This window comes from Halichoerus grypus, chromosome 14 (genome assembly GCF_964656455.1).
Source record: "Halichoerus grypus chromosome 14, mHalGry1.hap1.1, whole genome shotgun sequence".
Classification (NCBI taxonomy): Eukaryota; Metazoa; Chordata; class Mammalia; order Carnivora; family Phocidae; genus Halichoerus; species Halichoerus grypus.
In genome coordinates this window covers 14,369,386-14,384,350 of record NC_135725.1, presented here as the reverse complement: position 1 = coordinate 14,384,350, position 14,965 = coordinate 14,369,386, and the positions used below count along the sequence as shown (strand labels likewise).

General features: G+C 41.6%; 1 long non-coding RNA gene across 2 annotated transcripts in view; it reads right to left on the bottom strand.

The window, feature by feature from the left end:
- Window positions 1–14,171, bottom strand: part of LOC144380003 (uncharacterized) — a 35,298-nt gene extending 21,127 nt beyond the window's left edge. For both annotated transcript variants that reach the window (XR_013443649.1, XR_013443648.1), the window contains exons 1-2: window positions 14,013–14,171; window positions 1,185–1,240 (exon numbers count right to left, since the gene is read on the bottom strand). This is a non-coding gene — a long non-coding RNA (uncharacterized LOC144380003). The remainder of the gene's footprint in view (window positions 1–1,184; window positions 1,241–14,012) is intronic.
- Window positions 14,172–14,965: the final 794 nt, after the last annotated feature.

The window sequence follows — 14,965 nt, the reverse complement described above, 5'->3', positions numbered from 1 at the left end:
CTGACCTGTATTATTTGTTGTCATTGTCTTAGCTGTTGTCGCTACTTTTTAGTTCATTCTCTTAGGGTGGTGGAGCTCCATGCTGTGAATTATGATTTATAATCTCTTGTCTTGTGTTTATGACATTTGGCTTCTTTCCAACATGATTTATTGCTGACCTTGTTTTTAACATTTGGGCATGATGCTTTTATATTTCAAAGCTGACCTCTAATTGTGTGTTATATTTTGTTAATCTTGAGCAATGGATCTGGGGAATTACAGCTGAGAGGGGCTGAAAACGCTCCCAGAAATGTAGTGGCAACTGCTATGATTCACCAGCAGGGCCGAAAGCTGATGTATAGGGCCGCTCAGAACAGGAACTCGTTTGGACTATAAATCTGAGTCACTCCCTGACCTAGTAATGCTCCATCAGAGCCCCTGACTCTAGGAAAAGGATCATCTTTGACTTCATAGTAAATAATAATGTCTGTTTTTCCAAAAGAATGAACAAAGTTGTAACCTCCTCTTGTTGACTTTTAATTATACGTGTTTCCTAGCAATATTCTAATTTAATAAACAAGTACCTGTGTATATCTCAATGTCTCTATAATATTCCTCATGTTCATGTTAGTGTGTTTAAATGTTGATAACTCTATCATTCTAGCCATTTGGATCTGCAAGCTTATGAAACAGATGTGTCCCCATGGGGACATAGTTAGATGGTCTTCTCAAAGCTTTCAATTTGGATACATTTAAATTAATACTAAAGGAAGTAATTACATTATAAAATTATAGTTTCCCCAAAGGCTTCTGAGTTGAGATCTCTATTGTCCTAGAAGTTGGCGATCATTGGTCTTAGGTACACCTTAGACATCATAATTTTTATTAAGATTAATTCTATTAATTGCTTGGTGGTCCATTCCTACATTTAATAACCCATTTTCTGAGATACCTTCTATAAAACTAATAGAACTTTCTACCAAAGCAATGTAAAACCAGTATTTTTTAAATTATTATTATTTTTGAGCAGTCTTCAGTAGAAGCAGAGAAAAAGGACTATTTTTTTCCTTCCGTCCTCCCTTCCTCCCTTCCTTCCCCCCTCCCTCCTTCTTTCCTGATTTACACTCTTATAAAAAGAGATCTATCCTGGACATAAGCCATGTGGCTAGCAAGTCAGGATTCTATTACCAAAGCTTATTTCTTACCTTTACCTGGTTGTAGATTCACCAGACTCTACAAGATGTGGACCACTGAAGAACACCTTTTGGAAAAAGCACAGGTTTTATATTTAGATGCAGCTGCATCCAAATATGTGTCTTCCATGTAGTCCTACTGTGCGACTTTGTACAAGCTAACCTCAGTCTCAACATTTGTAAAAGGGAGAAAACAATAGCTAACCTGTAGAATGGTGATATGGCTTAAATTAGATTAGAAATATAAGAACCTAAAACAATGCCTTCTACGCAGTAGATACTCTAGATATGGATCTAAGGTAATTAGTTAATCTCTCAAATATTCTAACAATGTTCATTAAATCCAGTAGTTTATGAAAAAATCTCTCTCTCTCCAGTAGTTTATGAAAAACAGTAAGGGATGCCTAGGTGGCTCATTTTGTTGAACATCCAACTTTGTTTTCAGTTCCCTCATGGTCATGGGATCAGGGCCTGAATTGGGCTCTGCACTCAGCATAGAGTCTGCTTCAGATTCTGTCCCCCTCTCCCTCTCCCTCTGCCCCTCCATCTATTCTCTCTCTCTCTCAAATAAATAAAATCTTAAAAGAAAAACAACAAACTTTCTTTACATACGAATAATACCACCTTTCAAAAAGAAAACTTCACTTTCTCTGTACCATCAATAATTATTTCTTATTCATCTCACTTATCTAGCCAAGGAGTATACAATAATTGAAACAGATGAAGAGAAATCAAGAAACTCTGCCCTTGCTCCAGTTTGGTCACAGTTGATAATGAGATTTCAAAGAGGAATAATATTGTAAACACAGTGAATTAGAAGATTGAACTGCAAAAGATCCAGAAAGACAAGAAGAAGCTATAAATGGTTACAGAATATGAAAAATCTAAGATGAAACTCAGGCAAGGTGTTCTGGTGTATTGGCAAAATGGAAGGGGCTGCTGGACCAACTCCTGGTAGTCACTTAAACTTGGAAGTAATTACGAGGAAAAAGATCCATTCAGGAGGGTGTCTAAGGAGATAAGTTCAAAAGAGGCACAAAAAAAAAAAAGAAAGATTAATAGGAAATAGGAGGGGGGACCAGAATAATAATGAGACTTCACCATATCCCAAAGGCTGTTTGTGCATGTCATCTGTTTCTCCGAGCAGCCCTGAAAGAGGGGAATCTCACTTACTACCATTATTTTATAGATGTGGAACTGAAGCTCAGGCATGGTTAAGTGACATCCCCACAGTCACATAGTAAAGGAGCAGGGCAGAGCCTGCTTCTCCCTCTCCCTCTGCCTGTGCTCTGCCTACTTGTGTTCTCTCTCTGTCAACTAAATAAATAAAATCTTAAAAAAAAAAAAAAAGATTTTATTTATTTACTGGAGAGAGAGAGAGAGAGAACAGAGGGAGAAGGAGAAGCAGGCTCCCCGCTGAGCAGAGAGCCAGATGCAGGGCTCCATCCCAGGACCCTGGAATCATGACTCGAACCGAGGGCAGACACCTAACCAACAGAGCCACCCAGGCGCCCCTAAATACACCCATATTAATACCAATTAGGACTTGACCCCAAACTCATATTGGGTTTCCTACCCTCAGGACCTCAACCAGGCTTTATCTTCAACTCTGAGTAAGACTTAGTAGAAAAGCAGATCAAAGATAATAGGCTTGATGATCGCACTCAGAATCACACGAACATATGTTGGTCATCTTGCAGGATATTAAAAAACTAAAACTGAAACATAATAACACTTATACAGTAAAATACACACATCTTAAAGTGTACAGCTTGATGAATTTTTACGTATGTATACACCCATATAACCACTACTATCAAGATAATGGAACATTCTGGGCACCCACAGGCCATTTCAGAGTATCTGTAAAAATCAATTTCCCCGGGGACGCCTGGGTGGCTCAGTGGGTTCTGCATCTGCCTTCAGCTCAGGTCATGATCTCAGGGTCACGGGATCGAGCCCCGCATGGAGCTCCCTGCTCGGCAGGGAGCCTGCTTCTCCCTCTGCCTCTTCCTGCCGCTCCCCCTGCTTGTGCTATCTCTATCTCTGACAAATGAATAAATAAAATCTTAAAAAAAAAAAAAAAACCTTCCCCACTCTAAACTGTCAATGTGCAGGAAGATGGCTTTTGTCTCCAGACTTAATTGGCCAGGCACATTCAAGCAATTGTTTTAAGACTTCAGGGAGTTCTTAAATATTCAGAGGGAGGCCCCAAGGTAAATATGAGGGTGGGTTAAGCTTGTACCTGATACTGCAGGTTTGGGGTGGTTGCTCTGTGACCCGTCCCCGCTCTGCAGCACTCCCAGCTCGTTTCCCTCTTCACGTGGTTTGAGTCAGACGGATCCCACCCCCAGCAGCTCCAGGGTTGGACGACGGGAACTAGGCCTGAGCCAATGAGCAGGCTGCATTCCCCTGCCCGGCGATAGGCTGAGGGATAGGCATGTGACCCACTCGCAGCCAATGCAATGCCGTCAGGCTGCCGAGCCGAGACCAGGGCGGCCCCCTCCTTCAGTTGGTGGGACGCTCGGGAAGGCGTGTGGAAAGTGAGCGTGATCGTTTTACAACAGTGAGCAAAGGCCGTCTGAGAGGGAGCCGGTAGCAGCGAGAACAGAGCCACAGACCGAGAGAGGGGAAGCTGATCTGCTGACTCGGCGGAGTCCCTTATCCACCGTTCCTGAAGTAAGATCTAGCCCTCGGTGTTGAAGTTATCAGACTCGTAGAAACTCCTGCGTAAACCAGTTTAAATTGGGTTTTCTGTCACATGCAGTCAAAAATGACTGGACTTAGTACGTGTCTGAAAGGGCTAAATTATTCTCTATAAGAGAATGAGGGGAATTTTTTTTTTTCTTCTCTTAGAAAGAAGTGGGCACATAGGGAGGAATAGAGAGAGGCTGTCAAATTGTTGCAGATAAGGATGAAAGACTTGTTTTTTGAGGACAAAGATGATTACTATTGTAATCATATTTTTTGCATTCTGTGTTACATAACTTTCACCTTCCCAAAACTTTAGTAAAATCTGGCTACATATAAGAATATCTCCTGCGAATGGTGTGTGTGTATTTGTGTGTGTGCACGTATAAGGAGGGGGCAGGGAGGGAAGACTGGGTTCTACGTTCTATTGACATAGTACAGAATAAAGAAAGCAATAGGTTAGGAAAAGACCGTCCCTAAACTCAAATTTAGCAGAACAGGAGCTTGGGGTCAAAGCTCTCCACAAGAATGTAAGCCCTCCAGAAATTCATAGAATCACTGAGGAATGCCTTAAGACTTCCCACAAATCATGGGATGGGGGATTGAGGCTATCTCCTGTAGGTTTTAAGGGGGTAGAGTGACCTCAACTAACTACGGCTCACATTATTTCTAAGTCTACTTGTTCAGCAATGACATTGCTTGCTAGTAAGCGTTCTCGCAATCAGTCCTAAATTTGGATCTGTTAAAGGAAATAAAAAGGCCAACAAAAATCTATATGCAGAGCTGAAAAGAAAAACAGCAATGACAAGACATTTTCCAAGAGTGTCTTGAAATAAGAAACTTGACAGTTAACAAGCAATTCCATTTTACTGCTTTGCAAGAGGTCAGTTTCCCCATCCTCAAATATATCCAAAGGAAAACAAAATGCATGCACTTTGCAGTGTTTAATGTAGCTGCCTGTGCATAATGGTAGGCCCAAATGAACTTACTTGCAGGCCTCTGAAGTTACTAGTTAGCCCCAAATAAAATATTTAGCACTTGTGAGTAATAATACTCACCATCCCGCCCCAGCATGGGGCTTCTTCTGTTCAGTTAACATTTATTATATCCTAACAGCACTAGATGTTCTGTGGGTGTAGACTATAAAGTAGGCACAGTCTATGCCCTCAGAAATTTCATGCAGAAAAAGCCTATATATAGGCCATATATATATATATATATATATATATATATATATATATGTAGCACCAAGACATTCTCCACAGGCCAGTTCCATTTACAAGAAAGCAATAGTATTTAAAAGCTAAGGAAAAGGGGAAGCGGGAGATTATATGTTGGGTTCCCCAGGAAACAGACCCTGGGATGAAAATCAGCATGCAAATAATTTATTAGGAAGTGCCCTTGGGATGAAAACCAGTGGATGGGAAGGGAAGGAGAGGGAAGAAAGCAGGGTGGGGAGGGGAAAAAAGTAGTGGTGTAAACCCAGGCCTGAGGTGGCCCCATGAGGAGTGCTGAAGCTGGGATGGCCTTTCTGGGTTGCTTTTAGTTGGGAGGGGAAAGCCCGGACCAATTATTGGAAGCTGGCTTCCCCAGGAAGGGCTGTGCCATTGGATAGAACAGTTCTGAGAATAGTAGGCAGACATCCTTTCCAGAAACTGCTGGAGAAATAAATTCTCCAGTCCTGAAAGAGGGACCTGAGTGGCACACAGCATCTACACCCCCAGAAATTATTTAAGATTTTGGAATTCAAGGGAAAGATGGCGGAGGAGTAGGGGACCCTATTTCAACTGGTCCCCGGAATTGAGCTGGATATCTACCAGACCACACTGAGCACCCACGAAACCAGCCTGAGATGTAAGAAGATCTGGATCTCTACAAACAGAATATCGCAGGCGGTTGGTTTTGAGGTACAAAATGGGGAGCCGTGATTCCACGGGCAGATATCGGAGGATAAACGGCAGCGGGAGGGTGCCTGGCCATGGGGAGCCTGCACCGCCAGTGAGCGACAGCCTCGCGCGCTGCGGTCGGGCACAGACTCGCAGACCGGTAGTGTCGGGAAAGGACTTTAGGGCAGCCCCCGGGGCGGAAACCCGGAGCGGCGGGGTCGCGCGGGTGAACTGGGAGCGGCTGGCGGTTTTAGAAGCACAAAGGGCAGAGACGTGCCCCGACCTGGAGGCAGGACTGGGAGCGCTGCGGAGGGGCGCACAACCCAGGACGCAGCAGTTTATAGCAGCAGGGACAGAAACGGAGACAGTGTGGCCTGGAGAGCTCACTAAGAACAGACTGCGATCTATCTGCTCTGAGGCAGAGGGTTGGAAATGGTCTCTTCTGCTGTGACTCACGGAAGAGACGCGGAAAGCCGCCAGGGAAAGCCACCAGAGAACAAAAGCCCCCAAAACTAATTCCCACTGAGCCCATCCCCCGCCACAGGGGGGCAGGGCAACTCTGCCCAAACAGGGTTGCCCGAGTAACAGCGTGGCAGGCCCCTCCCACAGAAGACAGGCTGGGAAAACAAGAGGCCAGCAACCCTAAGGTCCCAGGAAAACAGGTGCATCTTGCTTGGGTTCTGGTCAATAATTTGAACTCTATACATTCCCTCAACCACCCATCAACAGAATGACTAGGAGGAGGAGCCCCCAAAATAGAAAAGGCTCAAAGATTATGATTTATGCTGCAGATTTACAAATGGATGCAGATATAACCAAGATGGCGGAGATGGAATTCAGGCTAGCAATTGTGAAGACAATGGCTAGGATGGAGAAATCAATTAATGGCAACATAGAGTCTCTAAGGGCAGAAATAAAAGGTGAATTGGCAGAACTTAAAAATGCTATCAGTGAGATCCAATCCAATCTAGATAATCTAACAGCTAGGGTAACTGAGGCAGAAGAGTGAATAAGCGACCTGGAAGACAATATAATAGATAAAAAGGGAAAAGAGGAGGCCAGGGAAAAACAACTCAGAATCCATGAAAATAGAATCAGAGAAATAAGTGACACCATGAAGCGTTCCAATGTCAGAATAATTGGAATCCCAGAGGGAGTGGAGAAAGAGAGAGGACTAGAAGATGTATTTGAGCAAATCGTAGCTGAGAACTTCCCTAATCTGGGGAATGAAACAAACATTCGAGTCCTAGAGGCAGAGAGGACACCTCCTAAGATCAAGGAAAACAGGCCAACACCCCGGCATGTAATAGTAAAACTTGCAAATCTTAGAACCAAGGAAACCATCTTAAGGGCAATTAGGGGGAAGAGATTCCTTACATACAGAGGGAGGAACATCAGAATAACGTCAGACCTATCCACAGAGACCTGGCAAGCCAGAAAGGCCTGGCAAGACATATTCAGGGTACTAAATGAGAAGAACATGCAGCCAAGAACACTTTATCCGGCAAGGCTTTCATTTAGAATGGATGGAGAGATGAAGAGCTTCCACGACCAGCAGAAACTGAAAGAATATGTGACCACTAAGCCAGCCCTGCAAGAAATATTAAGGGGGGTTCTATAAAAGGAGAAAGACCCCAAGAGTGATATACAACAGAAATTTACAGGGACAATCTATAAAAACAACATCTTCACAGGCAACATGATGACAATTAATTCATATCTTTCAATAATCACTCTCAACGTGAATGACCTAAACGCTCCCATAAAACGGCACAGGGTTGCAGATTGGATAAAAAGACAGGACCCATCCATATGCTGTCTACAAGAGACTCATTTTGAACCTAAAGATGCATCCAGACTGAAAGTGAAGGGATGGAGATCCATCTTCCATGCCAGCGGACCTCAAAAGAAAGCTGGGGTAGCAATTCTTAGATCAGACAAATTAGATTTTAAACTAAAGTCTGTAATAAGAGACACAGAAGGACACTATATCATTCTTAAAGGGTCTATCCAACAAGAAGATCTAACAATTGTAAATATCTATGCCCCCAACATGGGAGCAGCCATCTACATAAGCCAACTGTTAACCAAAATAAAGAGTCATATTGATAACAATACATTAATTGTAGGAGACCTCAATACTCCACTCTCAGCAATGGACAGATCATCTAAGCAGAAAATCAACAAGGAAACAAGAGCTTTGAATGGTACATTGGACCAGATGGACCTCATAGATATTTACAGAACATTCCACCCTAAAACAACAGAATACTCATTCTTCTCGAGCGCACATGGAACTTTCTCCAGAATAGACCATATCCTGGGTCACAAATCAGGTCTCAACTGATACCAAAAGATTGAGATTATTCCCTGCATATTCTCAGACCACAATGCTCTAAAACTGGAACTCAATCACAAGAAAAAATTTGGCAGAAATTCAAACACTTGGGAGCTAAAGACCACTCTGCTCAAGAATGTTGGGTCAACCAGGAAATCAAAGAAGAACTTAAACAATTCATGGAAATCAATGAGAACGAAAACACATCGGTCCAAAACCTTTGGGATACTGCAAAGGCAGTCCTAAGGAGGAAATATATAGCCATCCAAGCCTCACTCAAAAAAATAGAAAAGTCCCGAATTCACCAACTAACTCTACACCTTAAAGAACTAGAGAAAAAGCAACAAACGATGCCTAAGCCATGCATTAGAAGAGAAATAATTAATATTAGAGCAGAAATCAATGAATTAGAAACCAGAAACACAGTAGATCAGATCAATGAAACTAGAAGTTGGTTCTTTGAAAGAATTAATAAGATTGATAAACCACTGGCCAGACTTACCCAAAAGAAGAGAGAAAGGACCCAAATTGATAAAATTATGAATGAAAGGGGAGAGATCAAGACTAACACCAAGGAAATAGAAACAATTATTAGAAATTATTATCAACAACTATATGCCAATAAACTGAGCAATCTGGATGAAATGGAGGCCTTTCTGGAAACCTATAAGCTGCCAAGACTGAAACAGGAAGAAATTGACAACCTGCATAGGCCAATAACCAGTAACGAGATTGAAGCAGTGATCAAAATCCTCCCAAAAAACAAGAGTCCAGGGCCTGATGGATTCCCTGAGGAATTCTACCAAACATTCAAAGAAGAAATAATACCTATTCTACTGAAGCTGTTTCAAAAAATAGAAACAGAAGGAAAACTTCCAAACTCATTCTATGAGGCCAGCATGACCTTAACCCCCAAACCAGGCAAAGACCCCATCAAAAAGGAGAATTTCAGACCAATATCCCTGATGAATATGGATTCCAAAATCCTCAACAAAATCCTAGCTAATAGGATCCAACAATACATTAAAAGGATCATCCACCACGACCAAGTGGGATTTATCCCCGGGATGCAAGGGTGGCTCAACATTCGCAAATCAATCAATGTGATAGAACACATTAATAAGAGGAGGGAGAAGAACCATATGGTCCTCTCAATTGATGCAGAAAAAGCATTTGACAAAATACAGCATCCTTTCATGATTAAAACTCTTCAGAGTATAGGGATAGAGGGAACATTCCTCAAGTTCATAAAATCCATCTATGAAAAACCCAGAGCAAATATCATCCTCAATGGGGAAAAGCTGAGAGCCTTTCCCTTAAGATCAGGAACACGTCAAGGATGCCCACTCTCGCCACTATTGTTCAACATAGTACTAGAAGTCCTAGCAACAGCAATCAGACAACAAAAAGAAATAAAAGGTATTCAAATTGGCAAAGAAGAAGTCAAACTCTCTCTTTTCGCAGACGACATGATACTTTATGTGGAAAACCCAAAAGACTCCACCCCCAAATTACTAGAACTCATCCAGCAATTCAGTAATGTGGCAGGATACAAAATCAATGCACAGAAATCAGTTGCTTTCTTATACACTAACAACACAACTGTAGAAAGAGAAATTAAAGAAACGATTCCATTTACAATAATACCAAAAACCATAAGATACCTCGGAATAAACCTAACCAAAGAGGTAAAGGATCTATATGCTAGGAACTACAGAACACTCATGAAAGAAATTGAAGAAGACACAAAAAGATGGATAAATATTCCATGCTCATGGATCGGAAGAATAAACATTGTTAAAATGTCTATGCTATCCAGAGCAATCTATACCTTCAATGCCATCCCGATCAAAATTCCAATGACATTGTTCAAAGTGCTGGAACAAACAATCCTAAGATTTGTATGGAATCAGAAAAGACCCCGAATCGCCAAGGAAATGTTGAAAAAGAAAAACAAAGCTGGGGGCATCACATTTGCTATATTACAAAGCTGTGATCACTAAGACAGCATCGTACTGGCACAAAAACAGACATATAGACCAATGGAACAAAATAGAGAACCCAGATATGGACCCTCAACTCTATGGTCAAATAATCTTTGACAAAGCAGGAAAAAACATGCAATGGATAAAAGACAGTCTTTTCAATAAATGGTGCTGGGAAAATTGGACAGCCACAGGCAGAAGAATGAAACTCGACCATTCTCTAACACCATTCACAAAGATAAACTCAAAGTGGATGAAAGACCTCAATGTGAGACAGGAATCCATCAAAATCCTAGAAGACAACATAGGCAGTAACCTCTTTGACATCGCCCACAGCAACTTCTTTCAAGATACATCTCCAAAAGCTAGTGAAACAAAAGCAAAAATGAACTTTTGGGACGTCATCAAGATAAAAAGCTTCTGCACAGCAGAGGAAACAGTCAACAAAACAAAGAGGCAACCCACAGAATGGGAGAAGATATTTGCAAATGACACTACAGATAAAGGGCTGGTATCCAAGATCTATAAAGAACTTCTCAAACTCAACTCCCAAAAAACAAATGATCAAGTCAAAAAGTGGGCAGAAGATATGAACAGACACTTCTCTGAAGAAGACATACAAATGGCTAACAGACACATGAAAAAATGTTCATCATCATTAGCCATCAGGGAAATCCAAATCAAAACCACACTGAGATACCACCTTCCACCAGTTAGAATGGCAAAAATGGACAGGGAAAGAAACAACAAATGTTGGAGAGGTTGTGGAGAAAGGGGAACCCTCTTACACTGTTGGTGGGAATGCAAGTTGGTACAGCCACTTTGGAAAACAGTGTGGAGGTTCCTCAAAAAGTTAAAAATAGAGCTACCCTATGACCCAGCAATTGCACTACTGGGTATTTACCCCAAAGACACAGATGTAGTGAAAAGAAGGGCCATATGCACCCCAATGTTCATAGCAGCAATCCACAATAGCCAAACTGTGGAAAGAGGCGAGATGCCCTTCAACAGATGAATGGGTAAAGAAGATGTGGTCCATATATACAATGGAATATTACTCAGCCATCAGAAAGGATGACTACCCAACTTTTATGTCAACATGGATGGGACTGGAGGAGATTATGCTAAGTGAAATAAGTCAAGCAGAGAAAGTCAATTATCATATGGTTTCACTTATTTGTGGAACATAAGGAATAGCATGGAGGACATTAGGAGAAGGAAGGGAAAAATGGGGGGGGGGAATTGGAGGGAGAGATGAACCATGAGAGACTATGGACTCTGAGAAACAAACAGGGTTTTAGAGGGGAGGTGGGAGGGGGGATTGGTTAGCCCAGTGATGGGTATTAAGGAGGGCACGTACTGCATGGAGCACTGGGTGTTATACGAAAACAATGGATCATGGATCACCACATCAAAAACCAATGATGTATTGTATGGTGACTAACATAACATAATAAAATTTAAAAAAAAAAAGATTTTGGAATTCAGTTTAATCTAGTGGTGCTCTAGACATATTAACTCTCCAGGGTCTTTTGGGAATTCGGAGCGACTTTTCTGGACAGATTGTCCTTGAGCAGATACCCACTCCATACTTAGCCACCTTATTATCCCAGTTGATAAGAAAAATTTCCCAGACTGGGAAAGATGTTAGTCAGAAGATAGCCACCATCACCTTACTTGGGGTAATAATGAAATTATTGACAATAGTGCAAAATGGTTCCTAATTGGTTCTGGAGTGAAACAGAATGCTGGTCCTTTCACTGGAGTGGTCTGAGTGCTTTGTAAATAAATTCACTTAGATCTTTGTATGTATGGGGGGCACCAGATGGTTGACAATGTCTGTCATGGGAAGGCAGCTGAGACGCTGCTCAGTTCCTACTATTTGCAACTTAAACCTCTGCTGTCCATAAAGAGAGCAAGTCATCAGGCTTGTGGAGATGCCTCGAGTTCAGAGCTATTAGCTACCAGCTCCGACTTCACATTATTTTCAAGCACATTATTAGTGCTCGGGAAATGACACAGGACAATCAAATGAGGTCTTTCTTAACTCTCAACCAAAAAGAAGTAATAAAATTATCTTCCAAGAAATTGAGGATCCTGTCCTATCCAGAATGTTTCATAAGAATCCCAAATGTAAATTTCTGCTCTGCTAACATGGAAGGTAAATTTCTGTCCGGTAACATGGAAGAAAAAGAAATGCAAATTCTTTCTTTCATTATTCTGACAGGACTATGTGCAGACACTCAAGAAACATGGGAATAACGCTGCATCTACTTATTTCACAGATGTGGCTGGAACATGCCCCATTTCAGGATAATGGGAATGAGCTCAATGCGTTATTGTGCAATTAATTCATTCATATAATGGTCCCAACCACATTATAAAGACCAGCCACCTTGCAAATGATTGGCTTGGTGTAGCAGAAGCAAGTGAAAATAATACAAGAGACAGTTTGGCCAGGCCCTGTGCTAATTTGATTCATCATCACCTAAAAAATAAGACATATCAGATGCTCTTAATTGGAAATTTTCTCTTCATTAGAGAAATATGCCTTGACATGTTTTTCTCTAAGAACCACCATGGAGTTTGTACAGAGTTTGGGGACAGCTCTGTGCAAAGTTAATCATAGCCTGCTCAGTTGATTATAGTACGTGGTCTGGTTGCTTGTCACATGAGTAGAGGGAGCTTCAACTGCATGACATAAAAGGACTGGACGTGCCAGAGAATTATGTATTGTGTTATTTGTTAAACTTTAGAAGTGAGACAAATGCTTAATGGTGAAGACCTCTAATCAGCATTGGATTGTTCAGACTCAAAGCAGTGTTTATAATAAAAGCAGATATTAGGATGGAGGTATCTTCCATTTGCAAGTTAGATGGAAACATTGTAATTGAAAGCCCATTAAAATTTCTATAGATAGAGTTAGAAATTAATAACTTGATGAGTGTTTTGGGAAAAAATGGGAAAATATTTGTGAAAATTCTTCAGCTATTAGAACTTTCCCTGTCCCCAAGGAAATACTGGGATACCGAAACAGAGTAACTCACCCTAATTTATTATAGTCTTCATACTAATTGAAAAGTAGCACGTAAGAAAATTAAGATATTATAGTTACTACACTAATAATTGTAATAAGCCAAGGTAAAGTGAGAAAACACTCCCTTCCCCCCCCCCACAATGCTTTATCAAAATCTGAATAGAGTACTGAGGAATTTTTGCATTTTATTATAGTAAGGGGTAATACAGTAAAGCATTGGTTTTAGAATAGTACTTGAAAACCTTAAGGACATCTCGCTCCATCTTGCCTTGTTCATAACCTGGTTAGCCATTTTTCTTAATGGGGAAGAGACTTTATTACATTATTTTTCAGTAGATAATTTTTTTCGTAGACTTCATTTTTTTTAAAGCATTTTTAGGTTCATAGCAAAATTGAGCAGAAAGTACAGAGCTTTCCCAGATAGCCTCAGTCCCCACACACCCACAGCCTCCCCCCCATACCACCATCCCCCACCAGACTGGCGCCTTTGTAACAGTTGATGAACCTCTGCTGACACATCATTATCACCTAAAGTTCATGGTCTCCGTTAAGGTTCACTCTTGGTGCTATACATGCTGCGAGTTTGGACAAATGTACAATGACACGTACCCACCGTTCTAGCATCACACAGAGCAGTGTCACTGCCCTAGAAATCCTTTGTGCTCTGCCTTTAGATAATTATTTTGAGCATAATTAAAATAACAGATGAGCTCTGAAGACAGTTCTTAAAAATCAGCAACTTGAAAAAAAAGAAAGTCTATCTGGCTCACAAGATTTGGATTTCTGCCTATATTTACCACTGTTGTATATCGCCTTCTGAGCTGTCAGGGTCTCTGACTGTGGCTCACCATGTAGAGACCAGGAATAGCCTAGCCACCTGAAACAAATACATTCCCAGCTCACCTGAGGCAGTGGACGGAGCTGATTTCCCTGAGGACTGAGACAGGTTTTCATGAATCCTGTTCAAATATTCAGGCAAGAACCCCTTTTGGCTCTGCTCTGGTCTGTGGCTTAATTCTTCAGTTCAATCTTTACTTCCCCTTCAGTTCCACCTCATTTGTTTAAATGAAACAGAAAGCAAATTAGGAAAAGCCCAAAATACTTTGACGAATTTAGGTCATTGAAAAGGCCCAAGGATTCTTTTTCTTCTCATTAGAGGATTGAATCCATTGTTGGTTCAGTTGGCCAGTCAACAAGCATACATGGCAAGCCCATGGATCCCAGCCCTGGGAGCCACCCCCCCCCCGGGGGAGGGGGGGCAACACGTAGCAATGATAAGGACAAAGCTTTTGACTTTGGGAAGTGGAGAGAAATCCCTGTCTCCTCTCCTCCCTTGTCCCCTCTTCCTTCCCCTACTTGTCCAATACACATTTACTCAGGAATAGGCCTGCCTCTGGCCCCGCTCTACATCATCTTACTAAGATCATTTTATGGCCTGGAGTAGTAATGGTTTAGAAATATTTTTTAAATGTTTTTAAGAAATCAGATTTTCTGGGGTGCCTGGGTGGCTCATTTGGTTAAGTGGCTGTCTTCTGCTCATGTCATGATCTCAGGGTCCTGGGATGGAGCCCCGTGTCGGACTCCCTGCTCAATGGGGAGCCTGCTTCTCCCTCTGCCCCTCCCCCCCACTTGTGCCCACCCTCTCTCTCAAATAAGTGAATAAAACCTTTAAAAAAAAAAGAAATCAAATTTCACTTTGTCAGCACGTATTTCTGGATTTGATGTTACCTCACAGTCAATTGTACTCAATTCATAAATGAAGAACCATCTTTCTTGGATCATCAGGGCAGTAGGAGATGTGCCGGTCCTGTTAATTACTGAGTGATTAGTACCGGGGTAAATTACGTCACTGGTGA